Source organism: Dromiciops gliroides, chromosome 2, assembly GCF_019393635.1.
Source record: "Dromiciops gliroides isolate mDroGli1 chromosome 2, mDroGli1.pri, whole genome shotgun sequence".
NCBI classification, from domain to species: Eukaryota; Metazoa; Chordata; class Mammalia; order Microbiotheria; family Microbiotheriidae; genus Dromiciops; species Dromiciops gliroides.
The window spans coordinates 58913011-58927106 of record NC_057862.1 but is presented as its reverse complement, the minus strand read 5'-3'; positions in this window follow the sequence as shown (position 1 = coordinate 58927106).

Genomic DNA, 14096 nt, shown 5'->3' with positions numbered 1-14096 from the left:
TGAGAGTGTGTAATTTAAAATTCTAAATGTGGGTTCTAATCTGTTCCCCCAGTTTTGGGGGACTCTGACTAAAATCACTGATAAAATGAGTTTAGATTTTTAAGGGTTTATCGAAATATAGAAAGAGAAAGATTGAGAACAGAATTCCTACAACCTCGCAATCCTATCTTTCCTCAGCTCCTCTCCATCATTCTCTGCCATCACCACCAAGTCAGGAACCAAAAAAGCAGTGCTCTTCATGCAGGCTCCCCTTTCCTCCTTCCTGTCCCCTCCCAGAATGGGGAGGTTCTTCAAGCTGGTTGGTTGATTGGGCCGGAAGTTTTTTTAGATTCTGAAAACCATGCTTTCTGAAGTACTCTCAAGTACCAGCCAGATGTGCTTAGAATCTAGTCAACTATTAATCTAGTCAAATAAGCCAGTAATCCACTCAGGTGGGCTCCTGAGTATCTGCCAAATCTCATCTATCACATTCCATTATCTTGACAAGAGTAAAGAGAGACATGAGGCAAGGAGACCAGGTGGAAGGCTATCACAGTAATCCAGGTGAGAGGTGATGGGAGCCCCGAACTAGGGATATGGTTGTGTGAATGAAAAGAAGGGTATATATACTAGTGATAATGTGAAGTTAGAAATCACAAGATTTGGGGTAAAAGTGAAGAGTCAAGGAGGACACTGAAGTTGCCACCCTCAGAGAAGGGAGATGATGGAAAATGGTGATACTGTCAACAGCAATAGGGAAGTTGGAAAGTGGACTAATCATTAAAATTTTAATCATCAGTATTTTCTTATCTATAACAACTATTGAAATTGATATGGTTGGGGGGGGGTAAGCAGCTAGGTGTTGCAGCGGGATAAAGCACCTGACCCTGATTCATGGCTTGTTCAAGGAATCAAAGTTAAGTTAATAAAAACAGAGCTTGCCTTATTATAGTGTTATGAAAAATACACATATCTTTAATTCTAGAGTTGTATAAATAGCCAAAAATATTATAATAATAACAGCTAACATTTTCTATGTGCCAGGCATTGTGATAATTGCTTTACAATTATTGCTCATTTGGATGGGAGGTAGGATATCTTACTTGATGTGAACTGGTGATGGAAAAAAATGAAAATCACTATGCTAGAGAAAGTGGATGGGACCAGGAAAACCCATCTACCACCTCTCAATTTGAAAATTTTTATCCACTTGAAATGAAGCTTGAACATAATTATTATCTTTGGGTTTTAATGGGATCCTAGAAATAGGAATGAGGTAAAATCTGGCCCTATATGTCCCTAGTATCATAATAAACCGGCTTCCTCCATATGTAATTGAAACAATAATTGTAAAGCACTTAGCACAGTGCCTGGCACATAGTAAGCACTATGTAAATGTTAACTATTATTATTTATCTCTTTCTTTGCCGTTTTAACAAAACTCCAGAAAAGGAAGATATGTGTTGTTTTTCAAAGTACTCCAATAAGATAAGATTTTACTTTTATTAAATTAATCTTTATACTTTGAATAATCCATTATTTCCTTAGCACAGGCACATGTTCTATGGACGAAGGTTGCATCCTTTCAACACCTTATCCATTTCAAGAATATTGGATTGAGACTCTAAGCATCTGAGTGTGAGTTCTGGCTCTGGCATGAGCTGTATAACTGTGTGAGTGACTTGACGTCTCAGCCTCTGATTCATCATCTGCAGAGTGAGAATTAACACTCCTTACACTATCGACCTCACCAAATTATGCTGTTCATTCATTTCAGTCATGTCTTGATCTTGTAGATGGAGAATATTGACTGCTTATCCTATCACTGAAATTTATGAGGAGGAGAGCTATATAGATTAAAAATGTACCACATCACTGTGACTTGTTACTAAGAGTGCACATGATAATAAGTTACATGAGAATAGATTGCTGGAACTGGTAAAGAACAGAGCTAGGAAGGACCCGGGAGTCGTTTAATCTAGCCTGTTCAGTTTTCAGAGGAAGAGACTGAGGCCCAGAGCAGTAATAAGTTACCCAAAGTCACACAGAGAGGAAATTGGCAAAACCACGATTCAATCCATTTCTTCTGACTCTGTTTCTAGTGAGGTGTTGTTTTTTTCTCTACTTAGAATTTTATTTTCCAAATTACCTGGAAAAACAAATTTTTTTTGTTACATGCTTCATTTTTTTTTGGTGAGCGTCAATTGGGGTTAAGTGACTTGCCCAGGGTCACACAGCTAGTATAGGTTAAGTGTCGGAGGCCAGATTAGAACTCAGGTACTCCTGAATCCAGATCTAGCTGCCCCAAAAAAACAAATTTTGACATCAATTTTTTTTTAAACTTTGTGTGTTCCAACTTTCTGTTCCTCCCTCCCTCCCCAACCCCCACCCCAAGGACTCAAGCAATTATAATATAAGTTATACATGAGTGGTCATGGAGAAACATCTTCACATTAGCTAGTTTATGAGAGAAAACAGATAAAAACAAGACTTCATATTAAGGTACTTGTCCAAAAAAATTATTTACATAGTGTGTGTGGTGTGTGTGTGTGTGCTTCAATCTGTTTTCAGATACCATTAGTCTTTCTCTGTAAATGGCTTGCAATTTTCAGTAAGGCCTTCTCAAGTTATATGGATCACTGCATTGCTGAAAATAACCACGTGTTCCACAGACCATCTTACACTGTTGCTGTTTATTTGTGTACAATGTTTGACTCTGTTTCAGTTCAGGTAGATCTTTCCAGGTTTTTCTGATAACATCCTGTTCATCAATAACTTTTATATAAGTTCCTTAAACTTGACAAATAATTTTCTTCACAATAGCCAGCCAAAGTAGATACCATAACGTTTGCCATTATAGTCAATCATCATAACTATTTCCCTCCATTCTATTCATTCCATGATACTTACTCTATTTTCTATTTTCTTTTACCCTATTCCTCCTCAAAAGTGTTTTGCTTCTGACTGCCACCTCCCCCTCTCTGCCTTCCTTTCTTTCACCCTTCCCTTCTTATCCTCTTCCCCTCCTACTTTCCTGTGATGTTAAATAGATTACTCCTCCAAATTGGATGTGAATGTTATTCCCTCCTTGAGCCCATTCTGATGAGATTAAGGTCTTTGAGCTAATTTTGTGTTCTAAATTTTTCTTCATCCCTTCCTCCTCAACCCTCCCTATGAAATCAAGCAATTCAATGTGTCATACATGTGCAGTTATGCAGAACATCTTCACCTTCCTTGAAACTGTTTTGCTTTTTACTACTCCCTCCCCCAATCTGCCCTTCCTTCCTTCCTTCCTCTCTTCTCCCCACCCCCTTTATCTCCTTCCCCTCCCACTTTCCCTCAGGGCAAAATATATTACTATACCCACTTGACTATGTATGTTATTCCCTCTTTTAACCAATTCTGATGATAGTAAGGTTCACTCACTCTCCCACTCCTTCCCCCCTCTTCCCTCCCCTCCATAAACTTTTTTCTTGTTTCCTTTATATGAGCTACCTCTCCCCAGTCCACCTCTCTCCTTCCCCCTCCCCCAGTGCATTCCTCCTACCCCTCAACCCTATTTTAAAGATGTCATCATGGGTTAGCTAGGTGTCACAGTGGACAAAGTAACAGCCCTGGACCCAGGAGGCCCTGAGCCCAAATCTGGCCCCAGACAGAAGACACACCACCCTGCCTGCCTCACAAAAAACAAGGGTAAACAAAAAATAAATGCTTTACAGATATCATCCCTTCATATTCAGTTCAGACCTGTGTCTTCTGTCTAAGTGTATTCCTATCAGCTGCCCTAATACTGAGTTCTTATGAGTTAGAATTATTATCTTCCCATGTAGGAATATAAACAGTTTAATCTTTTTATATCCCTCACGATTTTTTTCCTGTTTACCTTTTTATGCTTCTCTAGGGTCTTGTATTTGAAAGTCAAATTTTCTATTCAGTTCAGATCTTTTCATAGCAAATTTCTGAAAGTCCTCTTTTTCATTGAAGTCCCATTTTTTCCTCTGAAAGATTATACTCAGTTTTGCTGGGTATGTGATTCTTGGCTGTAGTCCCAGTTCCTTTGCCCTCTGGGATATCATATTCCATGCCCTCTGGTGTTTTAATGTAGATGCTGCTAGATCTTGTTTTATCCTTATTGTGGCTCCATAGTATTTGAATTCCTTTTTTCTAGCTGCTTGCAATATTTTCTCCTTGACCTGGGAGCTCTGGAATTTGGCTATAATATTCCTGAAGGTTTTCCTTTTGGGATCTCTTTCAGGAGGTGATTGGTGGGTTCTTTCAATTTCTATTTTGCCTTATTCTTCTAGAATATCAGGGCAACATTCCCTGACAATCTCTTGGAAGATGCTGTCTAAACTCTTATTTTGTTCATGGTTTTCAAGTAGTCTATTGATTTTCAAATTATCTCTCCTGGATCTATTTTAGAGGTCAGCTGTTTTTCCAAGAATATATTTCATATTGCCCTCTATTTTTTTTTTATTCAATTGGATTTGCTTTACTGTGTCTTGGTTTCTCATAAAGTCACTAGCTTCCATGTGTTCAATCCTAATTCTTAGGCAATTATTTTCTTCTGAGAGCTTTGGTATCTCCTTTTCCATTTGGCTTTTCAAAGTGTTGACTTTTTTTTCATGACTCTCCTGCATTGCTCTCATTTCTCTTTCCATGCTTTCCTCCACCTCTCTAAATCTGCCTTCTAACTTTCCTACTTTCTCTCCAAAGCCCCTTTTGAGCACTTCCATGGCCTGAGACCAATTCATATTTTTCTTGGAAGCTTTGGATGTAGGGGCCCTGAGGTTGTTATCCTCTTCTGAGGGTGCACCTCAATCTTTCTTGTTGCTAAAGAAACTATAGTTCGCAACTTTCTTTGCTTGCTCATCTTGCTGTCTTTTACTTGACTTTTAACTCCCTGTTAAACTGGGGTCCTACTTCTGAGCTACACTGTCCCCAGCTTCAGAGGGTTTCAGGTGTTTTGGTTTGAGGGAGGGCAGGTTTTTCTCCCACCTGGCCTGTTCTCTGGTCTGAAGATAACTTCAAGCTAACTTGCTAATTAACCAGCCAGCAAAACTTTGTGTGCTGTGGTGGTTCTTAGGTTCTGACAAGCCTGTGCCCCTCCACCCTGGGCCTCCTGCTGCTCATGATTTCTTCCTGGTTTCCCTGCTGGGGTGGGACAGCTGAATTCCTCCTTAGGTCCCACAGACACCCCTAATCCCCCCCCCCAGTCAGCCATTTAGCCCTCTCACCCTACCGCAAGCTCAGTTCCAGAAGACTCCATTGCTGCAGCCAATTCAGAGGCTCAGGGGTAAGTTTCTATGGTGCTATATGCCTGGGGTCTGTGTTGTCAGGATCCCAGGATTGGACTCTTCTTGCAGCCCAGCATGGTCCCCTCTAATCTGTCCTTGGCTGGAAAATAATCTCAGCCTGTCTTTTTGTGGGTTTTTCTGCCCCAGGGATTGTTTTATTGATGTTTGGGGGGGTAATTGTGTCAGGAGCTCTGTGCATTTAATGTCATTCCTCTGCCATCTTGGCTCTGCCCCCAGAAGTGTCTAGTGAGGTTTTCCATTGTGCCACACTACCTCTCCACAGTTCCAAAGCTTTCTCATGCTTAAAGTGGTCCATTGAGAGAATCCAATCAACTGTATGAGGTCACAGGATGGTAAACCTCTGTTTGGGACTTTGGTTGAATTTCCCTGTATATGGGTAGACATACCTTATCACACCAATTTGAGAGGATTGAGGCTATTTCCTGAGCCTTGGTCTGGTCCTTCTATGCCTCAATGAGAATAAATGACTAAGTCTCAATCGTGTATGGATACATTATAACAATTTTTTCTTATAATTCTGCTTATTTTTTGTCAAAACCTGTGAATTCATTGGTAAAAGGAACTTCCTGGTGCAGAAACTCCCTCTACCAAACATATCAGCAACGATGCTACAACTTATCATCTTAGAAAGTTGCCTAAAACACTGAGAGTTTAAATGACATACTCAGAGTCACACAATTAGCATGAGGCAGAGACAGGAAGCCTCAGGTCTTCCTCACCCCATAACCACATTACAGGTATCATTGTCTTCATTTTACAAATGGGGAAACTGAGGCTTAAAGAGATTATGATTTGCCCAAGACCACACAGCTAGTAAGTGGCAAAGCTAGGAAGCAAAGGTGGGAAATGAGCATGGAATAGTTAAACATCTTTTTTCTCTGCCCAAATAGAATTGATTCAACAAGGGATAAGACTCCTCACAGCCACTGATTTTCAATGGCAGAAATTCCATGGAAACAAAAAATTTTGCTCTCCTCATTGAGATCCCTTTCTCAAGATAAATTTGGGCAACATCAAAACATTTTGGCATCCTTAGGTTTAAGGTAAGAGACAGCTTCTGGAATCTAATTGCTCTCAGTCAAGGATTGTAGCTAACATGCTATTAAATATGTAAATAATGCAAAAGCCAGAAAGAAAATTAATATTTCTATATAATGAAGTTAAGATTAATTCTCCGGTGTCTAAGTTTCTGTTTTAAATACATAATGCACCGAGGATCTAAAATGATTCGTGTTGTTTTACATTGGTTAAAGACTTTCTTGATTCTCTGAAATGGTCTCCCAAATGATTAACCTGATATATTACAAATAGAATCTTTAAAAAAAAAAAGTTTAATTCTGTGTTAAAACCCAGACGGCTAATCTAGGTACTACTTGCTGGTGGGGTCCACTTTAAATGGAAGGAAAGCCAAGAATATGGCTTGACACTGACCCAGGCCACAGTTGAGGATAGAGATTCCTTTGGTACATATGTAGCCATAATTTGGCAGTATTGTAGAGTAACAGATGGACAGATATACCATGAGTAATAGGAGAGCAGTTGAAGGTGGAGATAAGGGTGAATTTTCCAGACCTTCTAGAATTTGGATCCAATCTTCCCTCTCTCTGTTCCCCTGTGTACATACCCTTTGACCCATCCAAACCAGTCCAAGTACCATTCCCAACATTCTCTGCCCACTCTTCATGTTTCCCGCCCATCTAAGATGTCCTTTCCTTGTTTTTCTCCCTGCCAAGAACCTACCCATCCTTCAAGCACCAGCCTTCCCATCCTTCTCCAGTCCTCTGAATTGTCAGACAGGTCTGGTGAATCCTTGGGACTTTTAACTGGAAGCTCCTCATTCAATGATACCTCCTTTAGTGCCTCCCCCACACATAGAGCCCCACTTGAAAACCTGGCTAAGGCATTGGCAGGGAACACCGGGGGGTTTATTGAATTGCTAGTTTAATATGAGTCAATAGTATGTCATGGCAGCCAAAAATGCTAATCCAAACCTGGGTTTCATTAGGAAAGCCAAAGTGTCTGGAATGAGGGAGGTGAGAGTCCAGCTGAACTCTCTCCTGGACACATCCCAGCTAGACTATTGTGTTTGAGTTCTGAGGGGCCAAGTTTAGGAAGACTTGTTGACATGCTGGAATCTATACAGAGCAGAGTGACCAGAAGGAGAGTGGCAACATGCTATAGGCCAGGGGTTCTTAACCTGACTTTGTGGATAGATTTCACAGGTATTGTAATGTTGGACCTGGAGGGGGGGGGGGGAGGGGGAGGGAATCACTTTTATTTGTTCTTATCTCTATTTGAAATTTAACACATCCTTCAATTCTTTAAACACATCAGTCTAAGAAGGCAACCATAGTCTTCAACAGATTGCCAAAATAGTCCATGACCCATAAAAGGTTAAGAACCCCTACCATGGGGGGCAGCTAGGTGGTACAGTGGATAAAGCACTGGCCCTGGATTTAGGAGGACCTGAGTTCAAATCCAGCCTCATCCACTTAACACTTACTAGCTGTGTGACCCTGGGCAAGTCACTTAAACCCAATTGCCTCACACACAAAAAAAAACAACCAAACAAACAAAAAAAAGAACTCCTACCATGGGTTGTATCCATTTAAAGAACTGGAGAAGTTTAGACACTGGAGGCAGATGGATCAGATTTATAACCAACATGGATATGTCCCTTTAAAGCTTTCAGAACTCCTTGATAGGTTATCTCCTTTCAGCCTCACAACAATCCTGTCATGTAGGGACTGCAGCTGTTATGTTCTCCATTTAACAGATGAAGAAACTGAGGTTCAGAGATGGAAAATGACTTACCGTAGTCCTCTAACTGGTGAGTATGAAAGGCAGGATTTGAAATCAAGTCTTCCTGACTCCAAGGCTAATATTCTATCTACTTAGCTATGCTGCCTTTGAATAATGAACAGATGGATGAGTGAATGATTTCTTAGAGTATTTTATTAAGTTCTTATTATGTGCCAGGCTAAGCCTTGGGGATTCAAATACAAAAGTGAAATCACCCTCGAAGAGATTAGATTCGAATTGGAGACCACAACACATAAGGGAGTGATGGCCAGAAAAGGAAGTTTGGGGTCTGGGGGAGTCACAGGGATGATGAGTTTTATCCTGAAACAAACAAACACAAAATATCATGGGAGAACAGCCAATAGTAAATGTCAATTATCACTGAACTATTCCCTCCAATCTTCTGAATTTGGAAAGCCTGTGAACCTTCCATTCAGTAGCTCCATCCAATATTTTCACAGCTGCACAATGCCATTCCCATAATCCACCAGTCCAAGCGTGATATAGCCAGGGCAGAGTATAGTAGACCCTTATGCCTTTCCTAATGCTTCATGCCTAAGCTCATGTTAGTTTTTGTGGCTGCTATGTCACAGTGCTGCCTCACATTGAGCTTGCGGGCCCCCTCAAGCCTCCAGGTTTTTTCTGGGTTCCCTAATGAGTCAGGAATGGCCATCTCACAGTCAATCTCAATAATCTGGTTTTTGTGCCTTCAGGGTGCATTTGATGTCTCCTGTTGGAAGGCCTTCAGAAAGAAGTGCTCTTTCAATTCACCTGGAATAAATTTTTCCCTGTCCTGGGCGAGCAGAAATAACAAAATTTGCAAAGTGAATGGATTTCAGCATTCTTTTCTAAGGAGAAAAGCTGGGGTTTATTTCAAAGAAATCACAACCAGAACACTGAGGATTTTAGAGGTCCATATTTTCCAAATGTGTGATCAACAGGGCTGCTGTTGCACATAGATAGTTTTAGAGACTTCCCTATGGAGGGAAATTTTAGAGAAATATGGAAGGCTCTCCCCCCCCCCCCAAAAAAAAAAAAGAATTCTCTCTCCAGTCAAGCCTTCAATACCAGAGATTGTACAATTAAATCTTTGTTCCTCTTGGCTAAAAGGAAAGGCAGGGCCTTGCCCCCTGTTAAAATGTAAATAATAACGATAATGACAGCATAGTCTCCACACTACTTGTTGTATCCTTCCTTCTGAAAAAGGCCCAATAACATCAGGAGGCTGATGTCTTGACTTGCAAGTGAATTGGATTTAAGTGAGGCAGGACTGCTGTCTGCACTAATAAGTACTTACTAAATGCATGTTGATTTATATAGCACTCTGTGGTTTCAAACACAACTACTCTGTGATCTAAGAGGTACAAACATCCCCATTTTTCAGATGTGGAACCTGAGCTTCAGAATGTTTTAGAGCCATTCCCACGGTCCCATGACTAGCATCAGGGAGGGAGCAGAAGGAATAATATAAGTCAAAACTTTTGAAGACAAACTTCTATCTGTTTAGAGTTCCCTAGGGGCTTCCCACCGCCATCTAACTCCAGATGCAAAGTTCTTGGCAAAGGGAAATCATATTTGTGATTCTCAGAGTCTAAAAGAATACACAGATTGAGCTGACACATTTCTTTACCATTCAGCTATCTGTATGACCTTGAACGAATCATCTAAGTTCACTGGGTCTCAGTTTCATCATCTGTATAATGAGAGGTTTGGACTAGATGTTTTCTAAGGTTCCATCCAAACTAAGATCTATACACCTGTGGATATACTGAATACTGAAGGATATGGAATCCTATTCTAGGAGGGACTTTAAATGATCATAAAACCTGGTTCAGTCATTCAGTAAGCACCTACTCTGTATCAGGCACTGTGATAAATGTTAGGGATACAAAATTAGGCAAAGATCAGTCCTTACTTTTGAGGAGCTCAAAATCGAATTGGTGAGAAAACAAGCAAATATATAGAAACAATTTATATACAAGATAAAGAGGAAATACAGCAGAGGGGAGGCACTTAAGTAAAGAAACACTGGGAATGGGGCAGCTATGTGACACAGTGGATAAAGCACCAGCTCTGGATTCTGGAGGACCTGAGTTCAAATTCGGCCTCAGACACTTAACACTTACTAGCTGTGTGACCCTGGGCAAGTCACTTAACCCCAATTGCCTCACACACAAAAAAAAAAAAGAGAAAAGAAAAGAAACACTGGTTATGGCTTCCTTTGGAAACAGGGATTGTACCTGGGACTTATAGAAGTCAAAAAGCAGAGATGAGGAGTGAGGATATTACCAGGGATGGGGGAACAACCAGAGAGACTGGAGAAGAGTAAGGAGGACAGTCTAAGAAGACTGGGAAAGTGGGGGAAGGGTGAAGGTTATAAAGATCTTTGAATGTCATATCTCCCTTATTAGACTGTAAGCCCCTTGAGGTCAGGACATTCACCTTATTTATCTTCTTAGCCCTGGTACTTAGCTCAGTGCCTTTACATGGGAGGTGTTCAATCCATGGATGTTGAATGGAATTGAAGGGGTTTTTTTGGTTTTCTAAACTTGATATTGTCAAGGTAACTTTTCCACATCCTTTCTCCAAACAACCCTTCTTTCTCTGCATATTTTGGGGATGTTGTAAATATAGTCCTTTTTGACTCCTACTCCTCTCCTTTTTTCTAGCATTTAATACAGATGTCTCAGTTCAGTGGTTTTTTTAATGGCCAACTGCTGTGTTAAACATACCAATAAATACTATTTTTTCAAAGAACCAAATTCTGCAACTATAGTCCCTATTTCTTCTCTCCCAAACTGGAAATGTCAACATCATTTAAGGAACTTTTCCCCAGATTTGCGTTTCATACCCCTGGAAAATCATGGTCTGGCTTGTCAAAGAACCAATTCTCTCCAATTGAGTTAAATACATCAGTGACATATGCAGATGAAATTTCACTAAGTCATCATTAAATGTCAGTTTCATGGAGCCCCCCTCCCTCCTAACACCACACACATACACACACCCTCCTAAAGCTACCACCTTTCAGAAATATGATGAGAGCCCTGGAACTTTCAAATCAGAAAAAAACTCCAGCAGTTCCTGTTTTATATTCGCCAGCATTAGTAATAACTGGACGGGATGCTGGGATGACTCAACTGCATTTGGAAAGCAAATAGCTCACCCACATAAGGTCAGTTAACTCTTCCTGAGCCCTGAGCAGTATAGGGCTCTTCAAACCTCCTCCACAGCCCCATAAATCCTTTCTATTTGGCTAGAGGAGGCATTCAGAGACACCTATGGTTTTCCTTCTCATACCCAATGTCAACTAAGTCATTAATTCCTGATGATTCTTCCCTGGTAGTATCCCTACATGCATTCCTTCATTTCCATTCCACTGCAAACATTTCAGTTTGGGGCTTCATCAGCTCATATCCACACTCTACAATGATCTCTCTGACTCTACTCTATCCCCCCATACCCCCTGGTCCTTAAATCCATAATGCCCTCTACTGCCAGGTCTAACATGGTTTTCATGTCACTTTTTTTTTTAAAAAGCCTTCGATGACTTCCATTTGTCAGACCAAAACTAATTTCTTAGCATGACATTGAAGACCATCAGTTTCTCCTCAGTCCAAGTTTTCAGTTTTTTCTCCCATTGGTACCCTAGATGAACTTTCTAATCCAAACCAACCAGTTCTACTTAGTTTTGTTTTGGGTTTGGGTTTTTTTTTTTTGGTTTTTGGTTTTGGTTTGGTTTTGGGGTTTTTTCAGGCAATGAGGGTTGTGACTTGTCCAGCATCACAAAGCTAGTATATGTCAAGTGTCTGAGGCTGGATTTGAACTCAGGTCCCTCCTGAATCCAGGGCTGGTGTTTTATCTATTGCGCCACCTAGCTGCCCAGTTTCTACTTAGTTTAAACACAACTTGCTCTTTCTGACTTTGTCATGCTCATCCCTTCAAGCTTAGATACCTGTCTCCTTCTCCACCCATCCCTCAAGACTGCCCTCTACCCCACCTCCTGTGACTTTGTCTAAATACTCTGGCATAGACAGATCTCTAATTTCAATTCTCTCTTCCTACATTATTTAATATCTCTAACCAACATTTGGATCCTGTGGATATGTCATTCCCCAAGGTTAACAGATAAATAAGGCTTGATCATTTGCACATAGATAGGCCTGGCCTCATGCATAAGCTAAGTAATTGGCCACATAGGTGGTATGACTCCATGAGAATGTCTCCCTGCTCCCCAAAATACCTCTTCCATCTGTTCACTGATGCCTAAAATCTCTTAAAGACTAAATTTCTCAATATATGGCTTTAATTTACTGCCTTGTACTACATTTTTTATATATGTAATTTCATCTCTTTGACAAAATTGTGAGCTCCTTGACGGTAATGGCCATCTTATACTTCCCAGTATTCCTCACTGCATTATGCCCAAGGAAAATCATGTCATAAGGACTCAGTAACAGCTGACTTGGTTATAATATTCTCAGGGGAAAGACTCACTGTTGAATCATAAAGATATTTATTATGATGGAAATTGAATGATGGACAACTTTCTGAACACTTTGGAAGAGAGATGTTATATAAGATTCATCCATCCATTCAACAACCACATATTAAATGCCTACTATGTACAGAATAAGGTGATAGATGCTGTGACTATGAACTCTGTACAATCAATAATTATAAAGCACAATAAAATACAGTAGCATAAATGAGTCATGAAGTTCTAATTTTGTTTTGAGAAAAGATTATTTTCAAGAGGGGGAATCAGAAAGATTCTCTTGTTAATGTAGATTTGAACTGGGCCTTGAGGAATAGCTAAAAGTTCTGAAGGAGGGGATATGAAGAATAATGGGATGAGCAAAGGCACTGGGTAATGAGGGTTGGGGAAGCAACCAATTTACTTTTGTGAGTAGACCCTAAGTCTTGTGTTGAAGGAATGCAATGCAAAAGATAGTGATTTTTGTTGGTGACAGATATGCAGAAAATAATCAGGAATGAAAAACAGAGAATGGAGCCCAACCTAGCCTTTTTGTTGTTGTCCTCAGATTCATTGGCCTTATAAACCATTATGATGTTGGGGGGGGTTGCTCCTCACCCTATCTCCCACACAGCTCCTATGGCATTTTGCTAAATTGAGTCCCCAAAAATGGGATTGAGGAATACAAATTGAAGAATAGAGATTTGACAAAACTTAACATAATTTTCTAACTCTAAATCAGATGGTTGTCATGGGGCAGGGACATTGAGTCCATATCAAGAGAAGATAAAAAGAAGAGACTTAACCTTACCCCTGGGGCTTGTGAATGACATTTTTCTGGCTGTCTGGCTGAGATTAGTAGATGATAGCTCTAACCTGTGCATTGAAAGAGTTTTCAAACTCCTTTACTCAGGAGGGACTTCCTAACCCCAGCAGATGATAGCACAAGGGTAGACGACGTCCCTGAAGAGGCTGAATAGCTACAGATCAGAGGATGGCAAGAGAGAGGAGCTTTGATAACCAGAAGTCCAAATGAAATGCCCATAGAAAGTGGAAATATGACCCAGAGTAGATAGGACACATACAGAGATAGCATCTCTCCCTACCCCCTCCAGGGATAGAGCAATGACATCACCAAAGGATATCAGCAGTCTTCAGCATTATAGATGTGTTACCCCAGCCACCCAAGTACCCTTGATATCTTTTTCTTTATGTATTTTCTTCATGTCTGTCCCCTGATCGCACCTGTTCTCTGAGTGTGCTTTCCATGAATGGGCCCTGACCATACACACTTCTAAGTATAGGAGAATATACATCGTGCATGTGGTAAGATCTTTTCTTGTCCCTTAAATTGCTGTGCTATTGAATGAAATGTCTTTTTGCTTTGAAGGAAGGTATTTGGTCTTAGAAGTAAACCTATCACTGAGGGCTAGTAAAGTATCAGACGTTTCAAACTCCAGGTAGATTTCTAGCAGCCCACATTGGGAGAGGGGAGGGGAATGTTCTATACTTAAAACACA